The sequence below is a fragment of the Monodon monoceros genome, unplaced genomic scaffold (assembly GCF_005190385.1).
Source record: "Monodon monoceros isolate NGI ecotype Baffin Bay Population unplaced genomic scaffold, NGI_Narwhal_1 Super_Scaffold_20, whole genome shotgun sequence".
In the NCBI taxonomy this organism is placed as follows: Eukaryota; Metazoa; Chordata; class Mammalia; order Artiodactyla; family Monodontidae; genus Monodon; species Monodon monoceros.
In genome coordinates this window covers 64,703,062-64,716,830 of record NW_021703777.1, presented here as the reverse complement: position 1 = coordinate 64,716,830, position 13,769 = coordinate 64,703,062, and the positions used below count along the sequence as shown (strand labels likewise).

The following is a 13,769-nucleotide window of genomic DNA, read 5'->3' as shown; positions in this document are numbered from 1 at the left end:
CCTCACATCTAAGGAACTGCAAGTGATCTCCAGGGATATGGGTGTCTCAAAAGCCCCCACCAAGGTGCATGTAAGAGAAAGAGCAGGTTGAGACCAGACAGTGTCAGGAAGGTAACAGCTTTCCTATCTCTGGAAACTTGCAGGGGTTGGGAACTGCAATTTATCAGTTTATTATGGAAGGAGTACCAGGAACCTTACAGGAGGGAAGAGAGAGGCAGCTGGCCACACCTCCCTTCTTCAAGGGAGCAGAAACAGGCAGAAGCTGGGAGAGAGAGAATGCCTCAACTTTAAATCAGGCTTGAAGTTTTTTTTTGTTTGTTTGTTTGTTTTTGGCTGCGCCTCATGGCATGTAGGATCTTAGTTCCCCCACCAGGGATCAAACCCTCGCCCCCTGCAGTGGAAGCTCTGAGTCTTAACCACTGGACTGCCAGGGAAGCCCCAAGCTTGAAGTTTTGACTATTACATGGGATTAGACATATAAATTACTAAATTAAGACGTTTGTATTTTCTAAGTGTGACCAGAAAAGTTATGGACTTGCCCAATGTTCATCCAAAAATAGGGAAAGAACTAGACCCCCTTGAATAACTGAAAGTAACACTGAGAAACAAAATAAGATTGCTTTATGATCTGACCTCCTGAGCCATGCTTATTCGACGTACTAGTTACATGATTTAGAAGGCCTATACGACCCGGGGCTCTAGCGAGGATTTAAGTGTGGATGATCAAGTCCAAGAGGAAATGGCTGCTGCTAATATCCAGGTTTTTCAACATCAAAAAATCAAGCTTCAACCTATGTAACACTTGTTTTTAGAGTTTCGTTTCCACTTATCTCTTTACCTTAACCTTAAGGTACAGATTAAGACATCTTCTGAGGGATGGCAAACCTCCATTTGAATAACATTTCTGATGTCTGTGGCTGAATTTACTCCATTTCTGTACTCATTTCCATTTAGGTACACTGACTCAGAGCAATAAAGAAATACATTTCCCTTTATAATACATTGACTCCAGCATGCTTTTTCACGTGATTATTTTCCTTCTCTTCTTTGATTTAATCTTGCCACCCTATTCCCCCCTTTCCTTGCTGACGCAATGATGCTTTTTCTTGACTAAAAGATGTATATTACTGGTTTCTGTTGCATGAAAATAATAATAGGTAATATTTATTGACCATATACTTGTTCCAAATCCCTTATATATTTTTATCTCTAATAGTCATAATGATCCTGGGGAAAAAGTAGCAGTATCCCCATTTTACAGAAGGAGGAAATGAAATTTCAGAGAGGCCAAGTTAGCTGTTCCAGTTTATAAAGTTAATACATCAGGGTGCCTGGACTCTCACCCGAGTATGTCTAATCCCCAGCTTCATTTGTTTCTGGAGGATGCATAGAGTGGGCGTCATTGAAAGAATGGAACAGGAAACCTGATGATGTTCCTAGCTCTGCAAATGACTTATGGATTATTTGACTATTCTTTTAACCTCTTTCGGTGAAGTAAAAACCATGCTACACGCATCTGTTTATCTTAAAGGGATGTTATGAGACAGATATACCACTGCTGATAAAGCACGCTAAGAAGAGGTGATATAAACAGTCTTATTAGCAGTATAACTTCAGTTTTTCTTTACCCATATTATAATTTCCTTTATAGTATTATATTAATTTCAGCATTTGAAATGCTATAACTTAGGAGTTCAACTTATGATAAAGATACTCTTTAAGTTTCCCTAGTGTGTCTATTTCAAATATAATGCAAAAAAAAAAAAAAAAAAGGATGAAACTGTCACGGAATGCTTATGGTAGTGACTTCAGAGGAGCTCAGTAATCTCCATCAGGCAAAACATTTGCTCCTTTGTTTTATATAAAATAGCCATAATCTAATATGTGTTCTCCATTTCTGCGTCAAATTATATTCATTCCAACTTTCTTTTTCCATTTCTTTTGTTCCACTTTCTTCCCAATCTGCCTGATGTATTTTGTTTATTCAATATTCAGCCTTTTCGTTGGTGAACGATGACTTCTCGCTCTCTGCACCCTCTTTCCCCTCACCCTCTGATGCCCCCTTCCTGCCCTCTCTGCTCAAATGTTTCCAGCTCAGCCGCTTGCCTCCCTTTATGTTTTCCTTCCCTGACTCTCCTCCTCTGTCTTCACAGTTAACGTTCTGGCATCACTTCCCTCCCTCTCATCCTTCATGCCTCCTTCAACTTTTCCTCATTATTGCTACACTTATAAATAGCCTCCAAGTAATCTATCATTTATCCAAACACTCTCAGATAATCTCCTGACGCATCTCACAGAAAGCAGTTAACTGCAGCAGGAAAACTCACCACGCTCATTTATTACCCTCTTAGAAGGAGTGCTGAAGCAGGGGTCGGAACTGAAAGAGACATCCTACCTGATTCAGCAGCTCCTGAAGCGGGAACGCGTGATAGTTAATAAGAAAGCTGTCTTCTTACATCCAAGGAGGGCTGCAAATGTTTCTAAAGAGATGAGCTGCTGCAAAAATATATAAGGCCCTGAGAGAGTCTCTGCATGCCCAATGTGTTTTATGACTACAATTAATAATAACTTATCATTGTGCACTTACAATGCACCAGCCTTGTTTTAATTACCGAAAGTGAATTACCGAATTCAGAGCTCTTCATACAGCTGTGCAGTTTGTGTACTGCACTGAGTCCCGAAGAGGGGAGAGCTGAGGCTGCTTGTTGAACTGTAGGTAGAAGCTATCATTATTCCATTTTTCAGATGAAGAAGATGAGGCACAGATGGGTTAAGTAACTTGCCCCAGTGGAAGAATCACGTAAATTACAAAGTTAAAACAGGGCCTTTAATATGTTTTGACAAATATATAATCTATCACCCTGTATACTAGTCCCTTAACTAAACAGTAAGCAAATTTCAGGCAGGCACTGGGTCCATCTTGTTCATCCTTGTAGCTACTATTTTTGGATTGGACGAAAAAATGAAGGGTAAAAGTCATGAAACACCAAAAGGGTTGTTTTTTGTCCAACAAAAGAGACATACAGTGATCTTGAAGAAAATGCCCACTCTTTTAACTATTAAACATTAGTTCTATCTTTACATCAGAACAGGGCTGAGGTGGTGGGAGGAGAGTGTGGGAGAGTCTAGACACACACACTTGAACGCGGAACAGACGTGGCTGCAGGGGAACAATTGCAAGGCAGGCCCCTGGTGTGCAGAATCAGGACATCATGCTGGTGGGGGGTAGAGAGTGGGCTGGAGGAGGGAGGGAGGTCCAGCAAGGGGTACTGGAGGGCATCCTGGGGGCTGAGTAGATCTGGCCCGCAGGAAAGCTTGTTTATAGGCAATACGGGAAGACTCAGGAGATACATGGCTGCTGTCCGGTATGCTTAGGGAGAGGCAAGTTTAATAACAATGGTGACCATGCATTAAATACTCATGTATCAGGCCCCTGCGTGTTGTAGGTGTTATCTCATTTCATCCTCACCAGAACCTCTGGGATTGGTACTACTCTTCCTCCCATTTCAAGATGAAGAAATTGAAGCTAAGCAAGTTGTTAAGGTTTTAAGGACAGTGAAAGGCAGACAGACTCTGGATTCATTCCCAGAGCTGTGATTTCTAAGTCTATGTTCTTTCCCTTCACCTTAGGAGGAGAGATTGGGGTTCGAGGGGGGACCCCTGGGATCAGGGTTCAAGCGGAGAACTCCTACCCACAAAGACGACTAGGGACAGGATGGAAGCTTCCTGAGCCTGGAGGACCAGGAAAATCACACAGGTTTTTGAGGATGACCTCAGCCTTGGGGAACAAGAGAGATAAAGCTTTGAAATAAAACTTTGGTTAAGGTCAGAGGAGAGGAGTTGATCACCAGAAACCGATTAAGAGCCTGGTTATGACATCTGCACACCTGAGCAGAACCAGCTTCAAGGTCATTTGGCTTTGCTCCACCCAACCACCAAGTCGGGGAAGTGCCTTTAGTTCTCTCTTTCTGGAAACGGGGGTAGAGTTGTAGCTGTGTAGTCCTGTGTCGGCAGGAAGTCGTTCTGGCATGACAATGTTGAGTTCAGATGGTTCTATCTGCCAATATTTGTCCCGAAACGATCTCAAATCCTTTCGGAATAAGGCAGGGTATGAACTTTAAAAATGTACATGTCTGTGCAGTGGATACACTTCCCCAAGCAACCTTAAAAAGTCCATTTGTATTTTCCGTATGTTTTTTTTCCTCTAACTGGATCTTTTATTGACGTGCTGCAACTAAATCATCAAAATACTCATTACGATGCATGTCTAACAGCAGCTCTGTGTTTTGGCCTCAACTGTGTTTACAGGCTCCATGTAATTTTTTACATATGCTGTTTCTCTCCTCAAAATGACTGCTTCAAGAAAACTGAAGACACAATGACAGTGGCAAGGAGCTGGCACACATGGGTTTTGGGTCAAAACAAAATGCCATGCTGCACAGCCTGGGGAAAAGTGGGCAATATTGCTGGATTGCCACCCCAAGTTTCCAAACTGCAATGATAAAAACGGCCATAAAATAACTGAACTCATTTAAACTCTCTGACACAGGTACTTTTCTTTTGACACTGAAATCATTTAGAGAGCTTTGCGCTTGACAGCAGACACCTCAGGAGCAGAGCTGGAGACAGGGGGGAGAGTGGGAGGTCCTCGGGGCTGTGAAAAGATGACCTGCGGCCCGAACTGTGGGTCTGCTGCCAGCACCGTGGCGAGGGCCCGAGGGCGCAGGTGAGCCTTTCTGCCCCTGTCTGGCCTCCTTGTCCTGAGGCTGGCCCTGCTCTGCGTTCACAGCAGGCGGCACTGGAGGCCACTCCTGGTCAGAGGGGCACTCTCAGGCCAGTGGCCGCCCTGAATGGCTGGTGGAGGGATGACAAATACCCTCAGGGCTGTGGATCCCAGTCGAGTGTACCTGAGGAAGCCCAGGTATTCTGGACACATTTTTGGATGAACCATGACCAAATTCTGAGGGTCCCGATTATTTTTCTTCACGCTACTTTGTTACTTTACTTTTCTGCAAAGCCCTAACATTTCACTAATATCTTACACTGCCTCTGACCACCCTGAAATTATGACAGGGGAAGTGGAAAGGACGGGGGACGTGGAAAGGACAGGGGACTTGGAGCCAGAGAACTGGATTCTACTTCTGGCTCTGCTACTACTGACCTCGGGCGGGTTAATTAAACTCTCTGGCATCAGTGCCCTTATCTGTCAAAGGTAGAGGATGGATGCAAGACCCAGTGTTCAGTGAGGAGCTTGGAGATCGCCTGGCCCATTCGACACAGGGACCTGAGGGGTGAGGAAGCTGAGGCATCACACCGCCTCGTGCTCCCCTGGAATGTCAGGTGGTGGGTCCTGCCCTGTCTCCAGAGCTCTCCCGCATCCTCCCCGCTCTACACCCACACCACGCTGTCGCAGATGAAGTCCTGTCTGCCTGTGAGAGTCCACACAACTACGTAGACTGACATCGTTTCTGCCCCCCACTGTTGACGACACAAAGGAGCTCACTCCTTAACCCTAAGGGAGGAGTGAGGGTTCCTGCATAATATCGTAAAGCATATTTACCATCATCATCAACATAAATAGAAAACTTTCCTAATGTCTACTGTGTTAACGACACCACCACCACCTGTTGCTGGTGAAATTCCTTGGCCTCTAATAATATCTATTGTAAGAAAGGAAGCAAACTGATGCCATAGTAACTATTGTGTTTACTTATGTTTCCTTTTCTAGATTCAGCTTCCTAAAGGCAAGGACTGAGTGACTGCTGTTTGAGCAGCACTTATTTAATTAGCATCATGCCTGGTCTCTGTTAAACAGAAAGAGGAATAAAGTTTGTAGATAATCCAAAACCCTTTACTCTCCCTCACACTTTTTCCAACAAACCTTTGTTGAAAACTGCTAAGTACCGCCTGCTTTGAGGGACTAACAGCTCTCTTGATTCCACAGGCAAGGAGAGGGGCAAAGAGAGCGAGTGTGCCAGAGGGAGGAGAGTAGGGGAGGGGTCTGACGAACTCTAAGTCTTCAGCAGGGAGGGTGGATGTAAGTGGATCACCGTGGTCTTCCCTGCACATTCCACTGCGGGGCTGTCTCCACTGGAGGCTGCCTCGTGCCCCGGCTCTAGAACCCAGCGAGGCAGGGGGCTCAGAAGCTGGCTGTGAGGCCCTGGTGGTGGCAGTGGGGAGGACTGGTCCTGCTGATGGCAGTAAAGACGTAGAGCTGGGGTCTCTCTCCACCCCAGATCTAGCCAGAGTGGCACTCGGGTCGCATTTAGCCTCTGCTCTGTGTCTAAACAACGTTTAACAGATGCCTGAAGTCTTGGTCCTGCCTTTTGAGTTGCTTTCTTCCCCCATCTTTGGTTAAAAGAGAGTAAGTCTCAAAGAAACGGTCACTTTGGATTGCTGAGGCGCTCGCCCTCACACATTCACAACTCCGAGTCAGACAGGGACCAGGCTTATGATTTGAATTTTTAAATGCTGAAGGAGACAGAGGGGCCCGCAAGGTCACGCTGACATTCCAAGCTCTCTAGCCTTTAGCACCCACTGTCTCCTGGAGCTGGAGTAAAAAGGTCTTAGGGATCTGATGCTCGGATGATAACAGAGCAGTGATAAAAGCCCTCCAGCTGGAGGTGACGCCCCTCAGCATCCCTGGAGCCTCCGTCCCGTTTCCTGTGCGGAGCATATTGCAAACACATTGGACTTATTTTCCCTTTTAAAAACGCTGTTTTATGTTTCAGCTTTCAAGATGTCCTAATTTCTGCATCACAGCATCTTCACATACCAACTCAATGTGTTTCATGTTCAATTGGGGAGAGCCCGCCCTCCCCTCTCCTTCTAAGGCATCAAAGGGAAGATGCTGGCTTAGGGGATAAGTGGCTATAGGGGTGTATGGGGTTTGGGCTGAGAAGAGGGAGAACACAATGAAATTATGACTAATTTGGTCCATCTCATCCCAGAGAACCAGAACCCTGTGAATTATTTATGATCCTCTGACCGCCACAGCAATTCAGATTGTGGTGCCTGCCAAGAACAGATTAGGCTGTCTGCATCTGTTCCTCTTCCCAATCAAGCAAACCTCCTTGTCTGAGGAAGGAGAAAGGTCAGCAGCCAGGACAAAGGATCAGCCCGAGAGAAGAAGAAGATAAGGCTGCATTCCGGGGCTTCTACTGAAAAGCCACTCACTGGAGGCACAATCAGATCATTTTTCAAAACCCAGATCAAGTACCTGGTTGCATCTGCACATCTAAGAAACTCAGAATAGCAGCGTCACCAGGAACATTCCAGATGTTTAACCTTTATCTTGCTTCAGGGGCATGAGTGACTCCAGGTCCGTTACAGACTAGGTTTGGCTCAGGGGACCATGACCTTCTTCCCCCAAAACCGAGGACCCCTCCACGCTACAGCGCTGGATATGTTACATTTAGGGCTGTATCCCTCTGAGCCCACTCGGAGCTGGTCCTGTGGGTGCCATTCATAGCTTTTGAAGGTGGCTCATGATAAGAGACTAAGTCCCCCTTATTCATTCTCAAATGCTTATTCCCATAGTCATGAAAATGAAAGGGAATGTTAACTTCAAAAGAGCTATTTCAGCTTTCCTAGTGCCTACCCCTTCTCACCAGCATCTGATTCAATCCAACTTACATTTCTTGAGCATCTCCTAAGGCCCTGGTACGGTTCTAGGCAATGAGTCGAAGGGTACAGACGAAGGAAAGACAATCCCTGCCTCTGGACTTAAACGTCTGTAAACAAATACATAAATAATCGGTCCCCCCTATATCTTAAGCTCTACAGGCACAGAGACCTTGTCCCTCCCTCCCCCACTACTTCATTCTCTCCTTCACGTCACCTGTCAGGCATTGCTCTTGGTGCTGGAAGCACAGCGGTAAACGAGAGAGAAAGATCTCTGTCCTTCTGAGGCATACATTCTAGAGCTGTTCAATACAGTAGTCATCAGCCACATGTAACTACTTAAATACACATTGAAATTAGTAAACTTACGCAGTTAGCCCCTCAATTGCACTAGCCACACTTCAAGTGCTCCATAGCCACAGGGGGCTAGTGTCTGGTCACCCGCAGTTCCACTAGACAGTGCTGTGCTGCAGTCTTGCTTGTGATTAGATCTTCAGAGTCCAGCACTGTGCCAGGCACAGAGGAGGCACCATTAAACAGCTGCTAAATGTTAAGTACAACAATAAAGGTATGTTCCAGCACAGAGACAGCGGAAGATGAAACATTTTCCATAATAGATGGAGGTCAGGGAATACTTCCCAGAGGAGAGAGGAACTGGTGATAGGGTTTGAAATATATTAAAAGGTTTTATATACATTTGGTCGACAAAGGCAGCTTGCTACAATTCTAAGGGGAGAGTGGAAGAGGATTCCTTTCCAAGTTGAATTGCCACTTTAATGGTAGCACTGGATAGCTGCCCCTCACACAGGGTAGGCTGTGACGTGGGAGAAGAGGAAAAGGCCACAATAACAGCTTTCAGACTCCTGAGGAATTCTCATTAGGAGGAAGTAAACAAAAAGCATGCCCTCCTTATTTTAGGAAATAAAGAGTTTGCAGTAAATGCCTGGAATAGTGCTGGTTTTTAAGTATCACTATGCTCTTCAAAATGAATGCTCTATGAGGCCTCCCTTTTAATCAGAAAATATGCTAGTCAGAGCCTTCCATAAAAAGAAGCAGTACTTAGGTGTCCATTCCTTAGCCACAAAGGAAACTGAATAACAACATACACACGACATGTGGTCAGTGATGGAGACCTCTGGGGTCTGATTCAGAATCGCTCTCGTCTAGAGCCGTCTGATCCAGTGGGTGTCTTAGCTACATAAGAACCAGAAGTTTAGAGAGCATGGAAAGAAGACATAAACAAGCGTCATGGAGAGGCCAGGTCAGGCTGACTTCGGTTACCAAGGTCTGTTTACCAGAGAAGCATGAAGACAACCTGGCTGTGTCTTGTATAAAGGTGACCTCGTGGCTGGCCAGACACCCACTGTCATTGTCATCAAAATACGTCCTATAACTAACAATTATTTAGCTCTCACTACGTGCCAGACATCGTTTAATTCATTTAGTTCCTACAGCAATGCTGCAAGATGGGTACCATTATGATTCTTTTTGACAGACGAAGGAACTAAGGCACAGAGAGGTGAAGTGACTTGCCCAGGGTCACACAACTAATTGGCAAGTGGAAGGGCCGGTATCTGAAAGCAGTGATCATATGCCAAGTGTGGCTGGGGACAGACAGGTCAAAGAAGGCAGAATGGTGGGAGGGCTCAACCCTTGCTTATACTGTTGGGGGCATCCTAGAAACTTTCCAGGGTGATTCCCTTGCCTGAATCCCCAGGACAGGTGATGCATCACCGGGAGAGTAGAGAGTAAGGGAAACTGCTTACCGCCAGGGGGCATTTTTAAGTCTAATGCATCCCTTTTTTGCCCCCTAAGGGCTCAGTGTTCTCAGGAGAGATGGGGATTTCTACTCAACTTTGGTCATGACTGTACTCCCTGAATCCATGGAGGCCAAAGCAATAGATGCTGATGAGATCTGCAAATTCTGTATTTTTCCATGAAGTCCCAAGGGGCGTGAATAAGAGTGACCCATCACAGCTGATCTCTGCTGGTGGGAAAGCCCCTGACTTGCCTGATGGAGGTCAGGCATCTGACCCTGCTCAGCCAGGACCAAGAGCCCCAAGTCTTGGCCAATGCTGCACCCGCAACCACTGACAGTTTTTCCAGTTCACGAGGAGGAGTTTGTGAGGGCCCCCTGTCCTTGCACATTAAACTGAAGACAGCTGCAGGCACCAAAGGCTCTTCATACTCCTTTATTGATAGGTATGCCCATTACAGCATTACAAATACGCCAGCCCCCGTCTAACGAAAGACGATTAATTTTCTTAAATTGGCATCTATTTCTTGAAGTCCTTTCGTCCCATAAAGAAGAGTCAACTGGGCTTCCCTGGTGGCGCAGTAGTTGAGAATCTGCCTGCCGATGCAGGGGACATAGGTTCGTGCCCCGGTCCGGGAAGATCCCACACGCCGCGGAGCGGCCGGGCCCGTGAGCCATGGCCGCTGAGCCTGCGCGTCCGGAGCCTGTGCTCCGCAACGGGAGAGACCACAACAGTGGGAGGCCCGCATACCGCAAAAAAAAAAAAAAAAAAAAAAAGAAGAGTCAACCTATAATACGATGGAATAATAAAACCTGCAATCAAAGAGATGCAAAGAGTATCATGTTGAAAAAAATAAGACTTATGTGCTCTTAACATGGCTGAAGCAAGCTTCTTAGCTGTGCTTTATGATGACATCCAGATTCTACTGAAATTGCCCACATTTAATGTGCATTCAAAAATGTGAAAGGCATCATCCCCAACAGGGCATTCCGCTGCGTACCTGCCTTTGAGTAAGCGTTCCTGTACGCTATGCCCTCCCCCGCACACTTCGGGAGAAAAGAAGAAGAGGGGGCCCAGAGCTCTGTGTGCCCCTGGAAAAACCTTTCCCTTCCCATCGCTGTCTCTCCTTCAGCACTCAATGCCTTGGACACCATTAGGACTAACCCCAACATATCCCGCACCCCCTTTTTGTATCTGTCACCAAGGTTCCCAGTTATCCCTCATCACTCCTGTTCCCAATATGGCTCTGCACATCCCTACTCTGCTTCCATTTCCCCCTGCCCAACCTCCAAATTCCTGTGCCTTCTGAAACCCATGTCCCTCAGCAGGAAGATCCTCAAAAGTCTCAACTTCTGCTTTGAAACATCCCTTCACCTTCTTGCTCCACCCAGGAGTAGGCTCTCCCCTCACTCACCACCCTCTCAAGCAGTGACTGTTTCCTCTCCCACAAATTTCACAGCACTGGGCCTGGAGGGGATGTAGATTCTCCTTCAGCTGGGAGCAGTAGCAATACTGCCCACAACAGCTATGTTTTAGGGATATGAACAGACTTTACTTGTTAGGCTTTCCAGGCAAACTGTTCTATGGGATTAAACCCAACCCAAGTGTAAGGATGCCTCCCATGTCCTGGCTGAGTTACCTAAGTCACCCTACTCTGTGAACTTGAGCAAGTTGTTTTCTTGCAACCCACAGGTTTTTATCAAGTACAGCCTACTCTGTGCTAGGTGTTGAGAGAAGTTTAAAATATGGACTCTACCCCCCTCAAGCCTTATCTAGCTGGGGAAACAAGAGTTCATGTGGGAAATGACCAAAGGCATGTGAATGGTTTCTAAAAGGCCACACAATAAAAATCACTCTCATTCAGGGGTCCCCGACTCAATGCTCCAGAGGATGGGAAAGAGCATGAATGTAGGACCAAGCTGAGCAGAGACCCTCACAAGCTGGAGAGCATGCCGCCCCCTGAACGCAGCAGCTCCTACTGACCTCTAGCCAACCGCTGCCTTGGTCTGTGGGTCCCAACAGCCAGATGGTCCGTTTTTCTCAAGAGACACTAGAAATGCAGATTGTAAAATGAAATCTGAATTTTAAGTGATAACTGGTAATTCAAAAGCTTAAAAAAACAAAACAAAACACTGTGAGAGGTAGCTTGGTGTAGTGTTAAGAGCATGGATTCTGGAGCTAGACTGCCTAGGTTCAAATCCTAGCTCCAGAATTTACTATTGGTGTGTCCCAGGACAAGCTACCTAACTTCTCTGTGTCAGCATCTGTATTTGTAAAATGAGGATAATTAACTGTATCTCCTGTTAACTCTATAATCTGTTTAACAGTGCCTGGAAGCACTCTATAAAATTTTGATAACTGGCCAACAGCAGTCAGTCAGGTTGCCAATTGGCAACCTCTACTCATTAGCCGTGCATCTTGTGTACCCATGGGACGTCAGACCTACGCATGCAGAGGATCAGTCTTAGTGCAGTTAAGTCGGTATACAAGACAGCATTTTTAGGTGCTGATGTGTGGGGCAGAGTGTAAGGGCTGGGAGACCTCAAGAAGAGATTCATGTGGAATGCAGACACTTCTTGAAGAAGGCGAACCTGTGCTGGGCTCTACTGAATGCTGCTGTTGGCTAGACAGCAAAAAAGACAGAGAAGGTTACAAGGAGGTATGTTAGAGTCTCTGCAGGAAAGAGATGACTCAGTCCAACTGGGTAATTTGGGGAGAGTTTAATAAAAGGGCTATTTACAAAGATGTGGGCAGGGCTTAAGGACACTAACAAGTGGAGGTACAGTGCTCCAGGGCTAGAAACGACAGAGGCCACGTGCAGGTCTGAAGAGGCAAGGGAAGGAAGCTGTGTCCAGAACACGAGGAAGGATCTCTGTGGAGAGGGTGGCCTGACAGGAGGTTGGGGTGGATACCCGAACGTCATTCTCCTCCTACAATCTCCAGCTGCTGCCTCTCCATTAGCCGAACCCAACAGGAAGCCACAGGGCAAGGGAGCCCATTGGTGCAGTCCATACAGGACAGCCTTTCCCTCCCCATGCCCACACGAAGCAGAGTGAAGAAGAGTGGGTAGTGGAGAATGGCCAGCATGATGGGATGAAGGAAGAAAAGGAACAGAGGTTAAAACGTGTTAGAAAGCAAGAAAGCTCTTCTCAGCTGTAGTCTTTCAATCTACCATATTCATTTGCTCTCCCTAAAGTCCAATAAATAACAGGAAAACGTTTTACGATGTTGGAAGGACACCGTGGCTATACACACGTGCTCAGTGAGGTGGGGAAGTGAGAGAAAGGAGGAAAAGTCGGCCAGTGGCTCAGCAGGTGGAGAGCTGCATGCATAAAACACTTTTTCAAAATAGCAAAAGGTTTCTAGGGAAAAACAACACAAGCACACAAGTCTACAAAACTGTTGAACCTGAATCCTTAGCCAGGTTCTTGGAGACAAGCTATAGAAAACAACTGATATGGTCTTAATGGACCTGAACTCAAACCTTGAATAATGGAATGTGACAGGGCAAAAGATCCAAGAGAAGTGTTTTCCAATTGTCTATAATTTCATTATGATGCAGACCTATCTTACTTGATTCAGCCAAAATTTAAATGAGCTGCCTCTATGTACTTTCTTTTTTGATGGTGTCTATTATGTCCTGATAACAACAATCGAAATCCTGATGCGGAGGCCTGGGTCTCAAGAGTAGCTCCCCAAAACACTGTGTGGACTCGAATGATTTTCCTTCATATTGTGAACCTGACCTCCCAATTACCTTTGATAAACCTGCCATCGTCCATAACTGGCTATAAACTCCTACTCCTTGTAAACTATGTTTTTTTTTTTTTTTTAAACTATGTTTTTTTTTTTTTTTTTTTTTTTCCTGTATCAGCTCTAGAAGTAACAAGTTTCACACTGTCAGGAAGCACTTCCTCTGTCTGGGACTAACTGCCTTCCAGGGACCTTAAATATCTTGGAGTCCATTCTTCGCAAAAGCATTTTCAAAAGTCCTCATAGGCACTACGTGAACTAAAGATTCCACATGGTCAAATGAGTTTGGGAAATACTGATTGAGATTCACAGAAGTTAAATAGATTTTCCTTAAGGATGAACTTCTGAGAGCTTTTAGTGAATGCAAATGGTGAAGCTCCTGGAAGAAGTTACGGTGTGGAGACATTCTCAAAGGTACTTGGCTAAAGAATACCTTTTTCCCAGCAAGCATCTTGCAGGACAGGTGTGTTGCTGAGGACACTTTGGAATGTGGATTACAAAATAAGAAACTTGGTCCCCAAGAAAGGAAATGCCTTGCTCAAGGCTTCCCAACTGATATGGCTCTCTCCTGCTTCTAGTAATACTGAGATTTAGCAATGACCTTCTATGTAACCTTCTTTCATAGACACAACTAGT

The 13,769-nt window shown here is 45.7% G+C and overlaps 1 protein-coding gene across 1 annotated transcript in view; it reads right to left on the bottom strand.

Moving 5' to 3' along the window:
* The window catches only part of SCFD2 (sec1 family domain containing 2), a 395,999-nt gene that overhangs the window by 96,835 nt on the left and 285,395 nt on the right, over positions 1–13,769 (bottom strand). The gene's annotated exons all lie outside the window — the stretch shown is intronic.